Here is a 16,063-nt window from a genome sequence, read left to right on the forward strand (position 1 = left end):
TCAGCTGCTCAAGTTTTGTCAGCCAATGGGTAAAAAAAGAGAGGGCACAAGAGAGGAGCAATACGTACTGGAGAACATCTCAGTGTAGGTAGGACTGTGGCTCCCACCGACTGCAGCAGGGATGTACTCTAGTCTGTCGTACTTCTTCCCTTAGTGGTGCACTGTTTCATATGATGTTTTGTTTTGTTTTTTCCATTTTGGGTTCAGAAAAATATTTTAGAAACAAATAGCGCATAAAAATAGGATATGTATTTACTGGCAAAAGAGAAACTTTTTAAGGAAGTTATAAACACTCAGACCATATGCATAGTAGACAGTTTTATTTTGGAGCTTAGGGAAATGAGGTATTATTTTCTTAAAGATTTTATTTATTTATTTGACAGAGAGACACAGTGAGAGAGGGAGCACAAGCAGGGGAAGTGGGAGAGGGAGAAGCAGGCTTCCCGCGGAGCAGGGAGCAGGGAGCAGGGAGCCCCAGACCCTGGGATCATGACCTGAGCCGGACGCAGAAGCTTAACGATTGGGCCACCCAGGCGCCGCGGGAAATGAGGTATTTTATATCGAGTTATTTTGGGACAAAACTTTTGTCTGAGGACCAAGGATTCATCTAAAAGGAAATTAGACAATAGGTATATGGAGAATATGTTCCTGTCGCTTTTCTGATTGGCTAAGTTGTTCTATTTGCTTTGAAGGCTGTTAGAAGAAACATATTAGAAACAGAAACTTGGTCAGAAGGGAATCACCTATTACCTCCAGGTATGTGCAGCCTTAAAATTCGGATAAATAGATTTTTTAAAGCCTTAATTTTTAACAAGCATCACTAATCATTAAGCCCATTTGCATTTTCTACTTCGAGCATTTCACTGAAGGTCACGGATCAAGTTTCTTTTTGGTCATGACTTAGTCACGTGAACTTTGACCAAGTTTACCTATGACTTTTTTTTTTTTAAAGATTTTATTAATTTATTTGAGAGAGAGAGCATGCACTATTGAGGAGAGAGGCAGAGGGAGAGGGAGAAGCAAACTTGGGGTTTCATCCCAGGACCCCAAGATCATGACCTGAGCTGAAGTCAGATGCTCAACTGACTGAGCCACCCAGGTGCCCCTACCTATGACTTTTATTGTAGGAAAAATGTTCTCAGGGAGACAAGATGCTTTTCTTTCACCTCATTATGACCAAAACTTGTAAGAGTCTGAGGACATAAAATAGGATATCCATATTGTGGTAAGCATATACATCTGTGATCTATATTTTATTCATGAATTCACTGTTTATTGGATGTTTTTTTGTTCAGGCTCTATAATAGCCTGGTACTTCAGGGATTTAATAAAAAGTGAAACACGGTTCCTCCCCCCAAAAAGCTTCTGTAGTTGGAGAGAAACCAAATGTTGAATAACTCTACAGACCAAAATATGGCAGCCATCACAAGGAACATTTGTTAAGTACGATTTGAGTGGAAGAGAGAATATACATTTAGAATTCTGAAGGAGAGCTGATTAAAGACAATTCAGAGAAGCTTCTAGAAAGGAAAAGGAGATGAGATTGGTAGAATTTGAAATAACAAGGGTCAGGGGAGGAAATGATGTGAGGGAAGGATCCTGGGGAATTGTTACTTACCCCCCTCCCCCCAATTTGATTTCTCTGTCAAACATGGAATTGGGAAATAGCCCCACGGGAACAGCTTTACTTGTGGCAGGAAATGGCGGGCCCTCTGTTGCAGGCCAAGCAATTGCATGCACCAATTGGCGTGTCTGTAGACTTCCCTAGGTGAAATGCTCAGGTCGTGATGGCAGGAAAAAAGGCTGGATGAATGATTTCACTTTAGAAAAGAATGTAAGGGATCGTTTGGCTTCAAGACTAAAAAACAAAAACATAATACAAAAGAAGGTAGGCGAGAAAATCGATATTGGCAAGTGATTCTAAATATCCATTTAATATCACTGGATTATAAAAATGTATTATATTAGGATACAATAGATATAACCAGAGGCATTGACAACATATAACAAAACAAAGAAATTAAAAATGCGTCAATACAGCTAAGAATTAAACTCTCTCTCTTTTAATTTTTACTAGTCCTTGAATTTGACTGGGGTTTCTCAACCTCAGCGCTATTGAGATTTCGGGGAGGGTAACTGCTTGATATTTGGGGCTGTCTTGTGCCATTGCACCTGCTTAGCAGCATCTCTGCCCCTTACCTGTTAGATGCCAGGAGCGTTCCGCCCCAGACCCCAGTATGACAACCCAAAATTTCTGCAGACCTTGCCAAATGTCCTCTGGAGGGCAAAAATCACTCCTCCTGAGAACCACTAATTTAGAGAAATTTTTTTGAAGTCCTGAATAGGTTTAACCAAGTATCAAATATGTGGGGGTAGAGTAGGGGGTTAGTTCAGAGAGAAAGGAAAAGAAGAAAGACAGTTAAAAACATTTATTCAAGGAAGTATATTCTCATTTGTTCCTAGAAGTCTTGATTCTTTCTGGTAGAAAACACACAAAATATTATTTCTGAAAAAAGCCACCAGCTGTCTTGAGCTCTCCAAACCAAGGTTTGGATGTTCTTGGCAGCTGAACTCTGCTGGCTGAGTGCAGGAACCTTCTGGGCCTAGCCTGGTGCAGACTCTCACATTTTTATGTGATGAGCATTTCATGACTTATCAACCTCAGGGCAGGGTCTAAGGTGAAGCTGGTTGGGGCAGATGGCCTCTCCCCAGTGTTTACAAAGTCATCTCCAAGTGGATGAGCAAGGGTTGCCTGGCTGGCTCAGTCAGTAGAACATGTGACTCTTGATCTTGGGGTTGTGAGTTCGAGCCCCATGTTGGGTGCAGAGATTCCTTAAAAAGTAATAAATAAACAAAATAAAGTGACTGTGCAAGATATGGGGAACACGCTCAGGTGACTAAGCCCCACGGAAGTGACCTTCCCTGCGTAGAGAGAGCAAACCAAATTGTTCAGCCTTTGATGGACGGTGTTCTCCAGTCAGATGGAGTCAACACTGTGCTCGATTCTCGTTGCTAGGCAGAATTACCTCATCAATACTGGCAATGTTCTCATCTCAATCTCTAGGGCTGTAAGCATTGGTATCCTTTTAAGAAATGCATTATATTTTATGTATGAAAGTGGAGGATATTTTTATCTGAGTATTTGGCATCAGAATTCCTTATAGGGAGAGTTGATGTTGTTGGAAGAAAAAAAACATTTGATGAATAATACGTGGAATGAAGGAAGAGATGTTGAAGTTGCATTTTAAGTGAAAAGGGTCATCATGTTTACCAGTGCTTTCTGTGAAACAAAGGGATGATTCTGCTCTGCCTTTTGGAGGAGACAGTAAAACAAAAGGGACAGGGGAAGGGAGAAATAGGAGGAGGGATAAGCAAGTACGGAAAAGGTTGTATAATTTTCCCCTGCCCGAGTCCCCCCAAGTAAAAATCTTCTCTCTGGTTAGTGGTACATGAGGCACCAAGTAGTAGAATACCAGACTCCTGGTGGCTTAAATAAATGGGAGTTCATTTAAAATCAGAGATACGTAGTTGTTGGCATGGCTTCAGCTGCTCGGTGATACCCTCAGGGATCCACGCACTCTCTATATTTCCATGTTATCATCCTTATTCTATTGGCTTTTTGCTCATGCTTACCATGTATGGTCTCATGGAACTGCTGTGGGCTCACACATTGAGTTGGTATTTAAGGCAGGAAGAAGGAAAAAGAGGAAAAAGCTACCAGTGATGGCCATGTTCTTCTTTTAAGAAAGTGAAATCTTTCCTGGAAACCCTCCCAGCAAGTTTCTACTTATACGTGGTCTCCCTGATCTCAAGGGGTGAAAGGAAATAATTAGCCTTTATATCCTCTTTAGCAGAGGCAGGCAAGGGGGAAGGCATGGTGCTGGGTCAGCCAGCCTCCACGGTCTGCCTCCTCTATTGAACTCATAAAGATTGGCTGTGTGTGAGCAGTTTGGGAAATGCAAGAGGGAGATGAGTTTCATCCTGGGAATTGATCCGGTGTGAACAGAAGCAGTCATGGAAAGTCAGATGTCACAAAGCAAGGAAGGTCGGGAGAATGCAGCCTTCCAGAACAAGCAGAAATCATGGTGAGAGCTTTGGGCCTCACAGGCTGTGGATTTGAGGGGCGGGGCAATCGCAACAATTAGATCTCATGACTGACGTCTGAGTTACATTAACCTCTAGTTAATCACCAATTCCTACTAATTATTCTTCTCTACGGTCTTCAAATTTGCCACTTTCACTAGTCTCTTCTTTAACGTCAAAGCTAATGTCTTGCATGCCATTCTGGAAATTTCCATCCCTGCCTTGTTTCTCTGCCTTCAGTTTTTCTCTTTCTAGTCCACCTTCTTGTAGCTTGTTGTTTATCTAGCTGTTGCCCGATACCTAAAAAACTGCAAAATTGCTTTCAGGGAGAAATAGCATAATAAATAAATGGCTAGAAGATGGAATGTCTCAGGTGGTGGTGAGAAATTAATAACAGAAATATTCATCCTAATGCTGGGGTGGAGATGTCCCCTTGTTTATGCCTGAGAGCTCTATCTTCAAACACAGAGGTCCTTCAACCTCAGATCTTTAGCCCCCTGTCAGAGCAGCATAGAGTTCCTTTGGATTCCCAGGTACAAAGAAAGCCCACACCAATAATTTCTGGTGCCAATTATTTGCAAAGTTCAAATAGATAGGTTACACCTCTCCATAACAAGCAACAGAAATATAATTATATTAAAACAAGCCTTGAACAATAACTATAAATAGGAAATGTGTTTTAGAATATTTATCTTGGGGAAATTCTTAAAATATCTTGCTAAACAGAAGAAGTAGGCTCCAAAACAGTTTGTATGATCTGAGTTTTCTCATATACAGAGAGAGATGGAGGTATTGCATTATATATGCATCTTGGGCACTAAGTTTAGAATTTAATCTCTAGGAAGGTGTGGCTCCTTTATCATGTTTAATCTCCATAATAGCCAATCTGTTAATATGTATCAAGATTACAGTTGCTTAATATTAAAACATAACAGAGCAGAAACTTCCAGTAAGCAGGACAACTTTAGAATTCTCCACCGCCCCCCTCCAGGTTATTTTAAGATACTGCTTTTCTTTCTTCCTTTAGTCTAGCTGAGCCATTCTCTGACTTCAGTATGCCTAAGAAGCATTTTCCAGGCTTGTAAACATAAAACCGTGTACACTCTAATTTATGAGTGATTTGAGGGCAGCTCAGGGATAATTTGCAAGTTTTTCCCTCTTTTAAACTGATTTTAGAGTTAAACCTTGAATCACTTGCTAGTCAGCATATTTACATTTAAAAAAAAGATTTAAATGGATATCTTGTATATGAGAAAGTTGACAGCATGATTTTTTTTAAAGATTTTATTTATTTATTTTGACAGAGAGAGAGAGACAGCAAGAGAGGGAACACAAGCAGGGGGAGTGGGAGAGGGAGAAGCAGGCTTCCCGCAGAGCAGGGAGCCCGATGCGGGGCTCGATCCTAGGACCCTGGGATCATGACCTGAGCCGAAGGCAGACGCTTTACGACTGAACCACCCAGGCACCCCAAGCATGATTTTTGATAATGGAATTATTAAAAAAGCTCTTACTCATAAGACTGATGAATCACAGACCTGTACCTCTGAAACAAACAATACATTATATGTTAATAAAATAAAAAATACATAAATAAAGTAAGAAAAGCTCTTACTCTATTTTCATTTGTATTTTCTAATTTTTCTACAATGAAGCTGTAGTACTTTTCTAATCAAAAAAATGTTATTTTAAAATGATCAAATGATCAAAGTTCACCAACAACTTTTTTTTCCCCCCAAGGGCTTTTTTGTCAGCTTGAAGGTAGAACCTGTCACAAAAGCTGCCAGAATGATTCTAGAAGCTAACCCCACCCTGGCTTAGCTCTAAGCCCCACAGATCGGCTATCCCTCACTTCAAGACAGGTACTGGCAAGTGTCTTCCCATGGGGTTATTTCCAACAGAGTGACAGAACCAGAGATAAATCAATCCAGCAGTATGTAGGGACAAACCCAATCAACTCACTAACAGAATGGGCTACAATGCTAGACTATGAACTCCCAGACCACTTTTGTTCCGTGACTTTTAGATGATCAACTTTGTGGTTTCTTTGTGTACAGTCCTAGTTTTTGCTAGCCACGCAGTATTGCTGCGGTCACAGAGGTAAGAATTCTGAATTTTCCCATGCTTAATTGACTGTTGAGAGTGTACTTTGTGCAAGAGAATTTGGTTTAGATTTATCATGCTGAGCATTTAAGTCAAATTAGTAACGCTGCCCTTTACAAAGGATGTAGAAACTCAACCAGTTTAGCTACTCTGTGCTGTTCAGCTATACGCAAACATGTTCTGTGTTTCTCAGATTTTTTTCCAGGACCTTGAGGGTGGAGAGCCAGAATGCTCTTCCTCTGTGCTTGCAAAATCATGGCCCATATGCTCAAAAACTGCAGATAATATTGAAAAAGAATAAAGAAATACATACAGAGCATCCTCCCAAACAGACCTTTGTGGCGCTAAGTTTTATTTGAGGTTGAGAAGTCTACGTCTAGTAGGAAACAATGAAGATCAATGGGCCACCCAGGGGCACTCTCTCCCCAGGAAATTGCTGTGGTTTCCAGCCCAGCCCCTTTCTGCTCTTTACCTGTGTCTCAGCTTAGACAGCTTTGAAGTAGCCATAAAAGGACCTACAAAGGAGTTTTCAGATTCCACTGAGAAAGGGGACACAGTAGAAAGCAGGTCACTTATTTTTATATCCTTATTTGCCTTTGTCTCCCCTTTCATGCTTATTCTCCTCCTGAGCCACCACAAAATTGTGGGGAGGAGCAAAAGCTCATCACCTTAAGATCCATCTAGATGTGAAGTGGCAGAGGGATTGAAGTTACTGTTTTTCTCTTTCAAAGGAAAATAAAAGCAAACGGGTAATTTGGGTACGTAAGGCATGGTGGACACATCAAAGAGCCCCGTAGGTAAAGCTGTAGAGTTTATATTAGCATTTAAATGCATGAGCATTCGTGCAGATTTCTGTTTTGTTTTGTTTTAGTTCAGCCTGACAAATAGTTTTCCCTACCTACGTGATCTCACCACATTTGCATCATGCAAAAATCCTTCTCCCAGCAGGACCTGGCTTCCCGGGACTGTGGGGGGTCCACGAGGGACAAAGAAGTTCTTGTGGACCCAGGAGATGGTGTAGATAACATGCTTTTGGAGGTTACAAGTGAAGGTCATGGAGAACAACCACACATCCTGCCAAGGCTTGAAACAACCCTCCTCCCATACCTGAATCCCTTAATTAGCTTGCTAAAAGGCTTTCATTCATCATGAAGCTTCCATGGGAGATACTTCGAGAAAGGGTAGAACGGAGGGTCTTTTCGGGGCAGCTCTCTCTTTTCTGGCAGCAGTGACTGCTTAGATCATTCTGAAATCACTGCATTCATTCAGGCTCATTGCTCTTCACATATTTTTAAATGTAAGACATTTTCAAATGGAGGTCAGTCACAGTTTTCTTCATAAGCATTGTATTTCACTGTCATTCCAGCCTTTTGCCTTTGAGAAGAGTGGGTGATTTTAAGTTGTTCTTATGAGACTGGTCTTTCCTGTCTTGTCAGAGCCCATTATCGCTACTCACCTGAACTGCAAACAAGATGGCGACCAGGATTGTTGAAGCCCTGTCTAGGCGTCAGTGACTATCCATCCTAGGCGGAGGCACTTCTGTAGGACGTGACGGCCGGCAGCAATCAATTATAGTTCAACCAACCGACCAACACACGTTTACCACTGGGCCAAGCACGGTGCTCAGCATCATGGGCATAGATAGAGGTACTGGCATGGTGTGTATTCTTGGGACAAAGGGGGAGTGATTAATATTTAATAAGTGCTCACCATATAGTTGGCACTCTGCTAGCCATTGGAGAAATACACGGATACAGAGCACGGCTGTGTCTCCAGGGAGCACGCAGGCAAATTGAAGCGAAAAGTGTGCGCATGCTCGCGCATGCACACACACACACACACACCAAGCACCTTATATCCTTTTTGGAGCAAACAAAGTCATTTAATCCCCATAACGTAACGATACTGGCACTATTATTATCTGCGTCATACAGCTACGGAGGTGAGGACGAGAGTTCCTTGATAAGCCACAGAGCTGGGATTTCAACCCGGGCAGTTTCGCTGTCGACCCCATGCCATTAACCCTATAGACTGCATCGCACATTCCACATATGCACATAAGAAGTAAGTTATGAAACAAAACTGTAGTCAAGTTGCCTTCACTTTCGGAGTTCTTGCTATCCAACATCAGAAACTGGTTAGGGGAGTGTGTGTGTGTATTTATCTATCTGTACATACCTCTCAGAGCCTTCACTAACCATACTCTTACTGCGTGCTAGTTGAAACTCAGGAATGAAATATAGTTAGATGATATGATATTCATTGTTACCTAACGGAGCTACATAAGCTCTCACCATTCGATATCAGAAACTGAGTCTTTGGAGAAGACGTGATCCTTGTATAAGAGCCGAATCACTGAAGCATATAACAAATGCAACAGGAGATGGCAGCTGAAATAACCTCCTCAAGGATAAATAGATGTTAGCCCAAAGATGAAGGAGAAAGGCCCAAATGGCTGAGGCACACAGACAAGGAATAAGCACTTGCATTCAGAACAGGAAGACTGGAAAGCCTGTACATGGAGAGGGGCCAGAGATGGAGCTAGACAGGGAGACAGTGGGCGAGGCTGTCAGAGCACTGATTGGATTTCATGTTGTAGACAATGGTATGTCACTGGTAATTTTAAGCATGCGAGTGACATGATCAGATTTGTGAATTTAAAAGATTGCTGTGGTTTCAGTATTTCCAAAGGTTTGACGTTAAGTGGCTTCTGCATGCTTGGGAATACTTTGTGGAAGGAATGGTATCCACACTGGCAGACTGCGGAAGTCTAATTGTGGAATTTTTTTTTGCTAGGTAGCAATGTTGGTCTGAAAACTCTTAGAGAAAGCCATGGGGGACAATGAAGCCCCCACATGGACACATGTCCAGATATAGATAATATATATGCAGGGACCTGTACAGTATAAAATTACTGGTTGATCCACCCCTCTGCATAAAATAGTTAAACTGGAAAGCTACATTTTGTTTGTAAATGGTGTAGGCATTATCTACATTTATAATGGGCTTGGAGTTCTTCAAAACAACTGGAAGTTTACTTCTTCAAGGCCAACGGGAGAGTTTGCTGCTTTGAATCCCTCTGACTTTGGTTTCTGACCTCGACTTATTTCTCCATGGCTTCACCTGGTTAGGTCAGGCCCACTCAGGACATCTCCCGTTTGAATAACTCAAAATCAACTGATTAGGGACCTTAATTACAACTGTAAAGTCCCTTTTCCTATGCCATATAAAATGACCTAATCACAAGAATGATATCTTATGGAGTGGCAATCTTGGAGATGATCTTAAAATTTTGCCCATCATAGGTATCCTTGAAAAGGGAAGCTAACCTCTCAGGAGCTATCCTTGGATGCCTCTGTTTACCTCTGCTAAATGTTTTCCTCTTCCCAGACACCAGCATTCATGGATGCAAATTTGGGACTTATTGATAGAGCTGGTTTTAATTTGGCGCTTTTTAAAATGCCTGATGTGCAAATAACACTGACCACTAACGAACACCCTAGTGTATTTTGTCATCAATTGCTTTTCTGGAGTTGCTCCCCTGTGAGAGTAGATGTTGATAGGAACACTTTGAAAATGAGTTGCTATTTATTTAGGCTCTGGTGGTAGTGATGGCCATGTGTTCACGGACTACTTCCTTTTCCTTTGGGTACAGAGCCAGGCTATGCTACCCAGGCTCACCCTTGGATATGGTCCGGTAACTAGCCTCCCGCACAATCGTCCACTCTCTTGGTGTCTTGCCATCTACGAGGTTAGGAATCAGAGGACTCTACTGCCCTGGGGGATGGCGAAGACAGAAGGTTGAAGGAGGCTGGGTCCTGAGTAATTGCTTGGAAGAGAGTCACACAGTAGGGCTACCTGGCCAGGAACATGGCATTTTCATGAGTGAAAACGAACTTTTTGTGCCAAGCACTGACTGTCACAGCAGTTAACATCCCCTGACAGGTACATCTGGGTTTCATCCTGCCCGTGGCCCCAGGGCTCCTCCACACGTGCTTCCTAATTGATACTTAGAGGAATATCATTAATCTGGTGTTGTTACTCTTGTTATTTTCTTTATTTCTTTATTATTTTATTTTAAAAAAGATTTGATTAATTTATTTCAGAGAGAGAGAGACAGAGGGCACCAGCATGAGTGGTGTGGTGGGGTGGGGAGGGGCAGAGGGAGAAGCAGGCTCCCCGCCGAGCAGAGCGCCTGATGCAAGATTCGATCCCAGGACCGTGGGATCATGACCTGAGCCGAAGGCAGATGCTTAACCCACTGAGCCACCCAGACGCCCTACTACTTCTCTTTATTTTTTAAACATAAAAGCATAATCCATATCCTATGACTACTAGAACACACAAGAGAGTATTTATTATATTGGGGAAATGAAATAGTATTCAACCTTTTTTTTGACTATATAAGCTAATGAAGTTTTAGGACAACGTCTGCATAGATCTACTTGTAAAAGGAAAATAAATTTTTTCTTGCCAGGTGAAGTATTCTCTTGAAATTTAGTAAGTTGGAAATCCAATTGATTTTCCCTTTATTAATCTGATTAATTTATATACGCATTGCCCCAGACTAAAGCCCAAGTATATTGAGAGGCTACCTAGTGAAAACCAGGAGATCAAGTTCCTGCTGCTTATCAAGTTGGTCCCCTACACTTTTACGTTTACCTTTCTTACCTTTCTTTCTTGAGAACAATGATGTCATTGCTTAGAAGTTAGCTGTTTCCAGGAACCCACTATGTGATTTTAATGACCCTAGTAAAGGACATTTTGTTTTGTACTTTGAACTAAAAGAATCAATACTAATTCCAGTTTATTTAATAAAATGGCTTGATATTTAATATACAAACATTTGGAAACTTAAGGTAACATTTCACGGGTTTTATTGATCGATTTCAACCAAGATAGGACTATCTTTGGTCTGAGTTAGCCTATTCCCTTAGGAATAGATTGTTAGAAAAAAGATAAGGTAAGAAAAAGCAACAAAAAAATGATATAGTGACTCAAACAACTACATTTGAATTATAATTTAGATAATGAAAGAAGGATGACCAAATGCAAGAATAATGAACATGGGGGAAACCAAATAAGACAAATGTGAGCTGGAAAAAAAATCAATATAGACACATTTTGCAAATTATAGGTTTAAGAAAAAAAGGGAGAGTAAAATAAAAACTTCACTCCAGACTAATGGAGTCAAGAAATATTAACTGAAGAATGTTAGTAAGAAGAGAAAGAGATGCCAAGTATACTAAATATTTAAGAAAAAGAAGGAAATCCCATAACTTGGGACAATACAATATGTTGAACCTGGAGGACATTATGCTAAGTGAAATAAGCCAGACACAGAGAAAAATATACCTCATGGTATCACTTACATGTGGAATCCCAAGAAAGAAAGAGAAAGCAAGAAGAAAGAAAGAAGGAAGGAAAGAAAGAAAGAAAGAAAGAAGAAAGAGAGAAGACAGAAAGAAAGGAAGAAAAGAAAAAAGAAAGAAAGAAAGAAGAAAGAAAGAAAGAAAGAAAGAAAGAAAGAAAGAAAGAAAGAAAGAAAGAAAAGGAAAGAAAAGAAAAGAAAAGAAAGATAGATTAAAATTATCTCAGAAACAGAAAGGTGGTTGCTGAGAACTGGGGGAAATAGGGAAAGGTTGGTCAAAGGGTTCAAACTTTCAGTTGTGAGATGAATAAGGCATGAGGATCGAATGTAAAACATAGTGACTACAGTTGGTAAGACTGTAGTGTATAACTGAAATTTGCTGAGAAGTTAAATGTTCGCACCAAAAAAAAAAAAAAAAAAAAAGGTAGCTATGTGGGGTGATGTGTTAATCACCTTGAGGGAGGGAGTCCTTCTACATCGCTTTGTGGTTTAAAGATCTTACAGTTTTATTTAATTATACCTCAAAAAAGCTGGGAGGAAAACAAAGAAAAATGAAAAGAAGCTTTAAAATCCCATAGTCCTGGCTTCACATTCCAGTTCTACTTTCATCTAGGCTATGACCTCGGACTAATTATTTACCACTTGGAGTTCACGTGTCCCCAACTGTCCAATGAAAATAATAATAATACCTCCTAAGATGCCTGTGAAACTGGATTTCTCAAGCGTTTCCAGTCTCCGGTGCTGTAGCCGAGTCAGCCTCTCTCCTGTTAGGCCAGTTCTCTCTGCTCCCATGGTCATTACATGGCAGCTGGGCAGGGACAGCTCAGCCACCCTCTATTTCCAGGCTGCCCGCAGGTAGATGTGGTCACGTGACTAAGTTCTTGCCAATGGAATGTGAGTGAACACCAGACGGGCCACTTCGGGATCTACTGGCTAAGATGCTGAATGTGCCTCCTCCATGTGTCTGCCCAGCCTTGACCATGTGGACGAGACTGAGTCCTTGAGGCCCTGAATGACTGGAGCAGAGCATCTAACAACCTCAAATATCCACCTCACACTAGAGGTTCCATGGGAAAGCAATAAATTTCCACCCTCTTTTAAGCTCCTGTTGCTCTCCCTTGTTACAAGATCCTAGTCCTATCCTAGCAAATACAGCTCCATTTAGACAACATAAAAGTCTCTCCTTTCCCCTTCATGTATTTACTCCACTGCTGACTCTGGTGGAAAATCACTGCAGATTCTGGATATTTCCACCCACCAAGAAAATGGCGTCAGATGACTTTATTGAAAGCTCTAGAAAAACTGGATATTTTTACCAGATATAAAATGACCTTATTTAATTTTTCCCATACAACCTCACCCCCACTCTCCCCCCAAAAATCTGATACCTACCTTACTGCTTTAAAATATAGTCTATTAGAAACTTGAGGTACAGTAAGGCCAACAGATCAGGAGTTTGATGGCCATTGAAAAGATAAATTTGTTACAGTTCCCAAGAGGAGGGGACACACCATGCCATGGGGGCTGGGGCCACCTGGGAAAGCACTGGGGTCTCGGTCAGGAGGCAGAAGAAGAGGGGGAAATGCGGGCAAGGGTCTTTATTGTTGTTCCTGGAGGAATGAATGGGTGAAGAGGAGCAACAGGCTTAGGAATTGGCTAGTTTGAATGATTTAAGGGGGCTATGCATAGGGCATAGTTGTCTGGTAGCTGACATTGTGATCACTGGGGTGGAAGGATAGTGGTTTGGAGATGGTTGGGGTGTGGATTCTGGATTGGTTGGTTTGTATTTGAAGAGCACACTAGTGGGTGAGTTGTTTATTTTCTCTAGGAATTGACTAACCCTGGGAAGAGCAGTCAATTAAGGTCAGAGAGTCCCAGATGTCAAAGCATCAGGACACAGAAAATCAAAGATGTGCTTAATACACTTACAGCTTTGAAAATATCTTTGACTGGAAAATAGTAGGCATTCCATAAATGCCAAATATCATTTTTATTACATGCCAATTGTGCTTTAGCATGCAAAAACATGAAAGATTGCGCCTATCCTCAAACATTTAATAATCAAGCTAGATAATGTATAAATGCAAAATGTAACATGAGGCAGTGTAAGTACCAAAAGAGTAATATAAGCAATAGAATATAATATAATGAGGGCAAGGGAGGTTCTGCAGACACCAGATGACTCTGGGGTAGGTTGGCTTGAGTAGTGTGGGGAAGAGCTCAGACGGACCTCTTGAAGGAGGAGTAGGATTCTGACAAGGAGAGAGAGAGGTGGGAGAGCATTGCCCCAGGATGTAGGCTCCAAGAGACCATGTCCGGCTTACTCATCACTGTTGCCATCAGCACCCAGCACAGTACCTGGTACAAGATGCACAGTGTGTAAATCCCGGTTGAATGGAAATAAGTTCTGGGTCTGGAAGAAGGACTTGAATGAGACTGATCTGAATAATGAAGCAATATGTTCGGAAAGGTAGGTTGGAACCCTGTGTTATTTTGGGTCCTCCAAGAAACAGCACTAACGTGCAACAAAATGTGCAAGGATTCCATTAAGGGATTCTATTAAGACAAAATGAAGAGGGATCAGGCTAGGTGAGCCATCAGACCATGAATAAAGGAGAGAGAAAAGGAAGGTTGGGGTAGAGGCATCCTGGATTGCTGTGTAGTTTTTGAAAGGCCATCAAGGAGCCCTTGAGTGAAAGTTGACAGTCAGATGTTTAAGAAATTGCCCAAGGTCAAATATCAAAGTCAGAACTAGAACTCAGATCTCCTTTGTTCTCAGCTCAGTGAGTTTCCCTTTTTTGATGAATAAATAAAACTCGTAGGAGGTCAAATGGCTTTCCCAGAATTGAAGGAGAATTTTGGTTCAACCTGTTCCAAGTTTAGTGATAGAGCATAAAACTTCCTGGAAAATTATGCAAAAAAGATAACCTGTTTGCCGTATTGGCTTGCTGGGAATTGGTCCAGGTTGGCACCTAGAAAACCACTTGATGAATGCCAATGCCAAACTCCTGCTTTGTATTTGCAGCTACCCTTCAGCAAGGAGAAACTGTGTCACATAATGGAAAAAACACTGGGCAAGGTCACTGACCAGATGAGCAACTTTCCTGGGCTCATTTACCTGTGGACGAGCTGTATGCACATGTCCACCCAACCCAATGCCTGAGGGAGGATTCTGAGAACCCAGATAGGTGTGAACATTGTGGCTTCAGTCATGGAGGACAAGGAAAGTGGTTGCTCTTATGGAGGGCCAGAATGGTGTCAGGATGACTTCTTCAGATTGTGCTGAAGGTGTGGTGAGAACATCGCATTGGTTAAATACGTTTTCTGTGCCTGACTCTGTGGAAGGCTCTGGGAATAAAATGATGAGTAAGGCTCCTTGAGGAGCCCCTAGTCTAGTGAGAAGACCCGGCGGGAGGTAGTGTTGGATGAGGGGAGGAAGAGGGCTTCGTGGGGCATCCTGTGGAATGCTGGGTACACCACATAATCTCAGAGTTGGTTTCTTCAAATGAAATACTTCTCCCGGGTGTTGCGAAGATGAGAAATAGCATCGATAAGCCGACCAGAACAGCATCTGGGACAAAAGTGGTCTTCTCAACATGACTTGCTGTCATAACCAGTGTGACAGGGTATGAGATTATTGAGTGCAAGTGTTTCCAGGCTGTCCCTTGCCCACCCCCCAGCCCTCCTCTAGATGAAGAGACTGCCTTCTCGGGCTACTTGCTGGTGGGCTTCTACGTGTGTGAAACGCTCTTGGGGGTGAAGCAAAAGATGAGGATACAGAATTGAAAATAGGTGAAGGGGAGTAAGGGGTGTATAAACTTCCAGTTATACAATAAGTCCCGGGGACGACAGTACAACATCGAGAAGAGAGTCCATAATACTGTAATAACCCTGGAGGGTGACAGATGACTGCCCTGATCATGGTGAGCACTGAGTAATGCAGACAATTGTCACATCATGGCACATTGCGTGTCTACTATACTTCAATTAAAAAAACAAACAAACTAGGTGATAGGAAATGACAGGTGTATAGGAGAGGCCAAGTAGACCCAACAGGGCATTGAGTGAGGGAGGAGATGAGGTGAGAGAAAAATGCCTCCTGGGGCCGGGAGAGGACAGGGTCGGGAGGGTAGAAGGGAATGAGAGCCCCTGGAGCTATGGGCTGAGGGAATGGGGCGGGGGGGAACATGCAACTGGAGACTTTGAATTAGACCCTTCCGCCTTCATTTTTGAGAGATGAAGAATGAGGATTTCCTTTTTGCATGTTTTTGGCTGCCTTGGCCTCTTTAACTATGATGTCATAGAAAGACTGAACCACAAAGGTTTGGCATTCTAAAGGCTCACATTACACACATACATAATCGGAATGCATTGTGGTGACAGAGATATTTACAAAGTGCTATGGGGTTCAAGGCAGGAGCAATTCTTTCTCATGAATGGGTCAGAGACAAGGAAGCATTTGACCTGTTTGATGGCTGGCTTTGATTTTTCCTGCATGAATGGTCTTGG

The 16,063-nt window shown here is 41.9% G+C and overlaps 1 long non-coding RNA gene across 1 annotated transcript in view; it reads left to right on the forward strand.

The window, feature by feature from the left end:
- The first annotated feature begins 516 nt into the window (after positions 1 to 516).
- Positions 517 to 16,063, forward strand: part of LOC118010627 — a 46,385-nt gene continuing 30,838 nt past the window's right edge. Inside the window, exons 1-3 of the long non-coding RNA XR_004679272.1 lie at positions 517 to 550; positions 693 to 756; positions 7,620 to 7,830. This is a non-coding gene — a long non-coding RNA (uncharacterized LOC118010627). The remainder of the gene's footprint in view (positions 551 to 692; positions 757 to 7,619; positions 7,831 to 16,063) is intronic.

This window comes from Mirounga leonina, unplaced genomic scaffold (genome assembly GCF_011800145.1).
Source record: "Mirounga leonina isolate KUSES-001 unplaced genomic scaffold, KU_Mleo_1.0 Mir_129, whole genome shotgun sequence".
NCBI lineage: Eukaryota > Metazoa > Chordata > Mammalia > Carnivora > Phocidae > Mirounga > Mirounga leonina.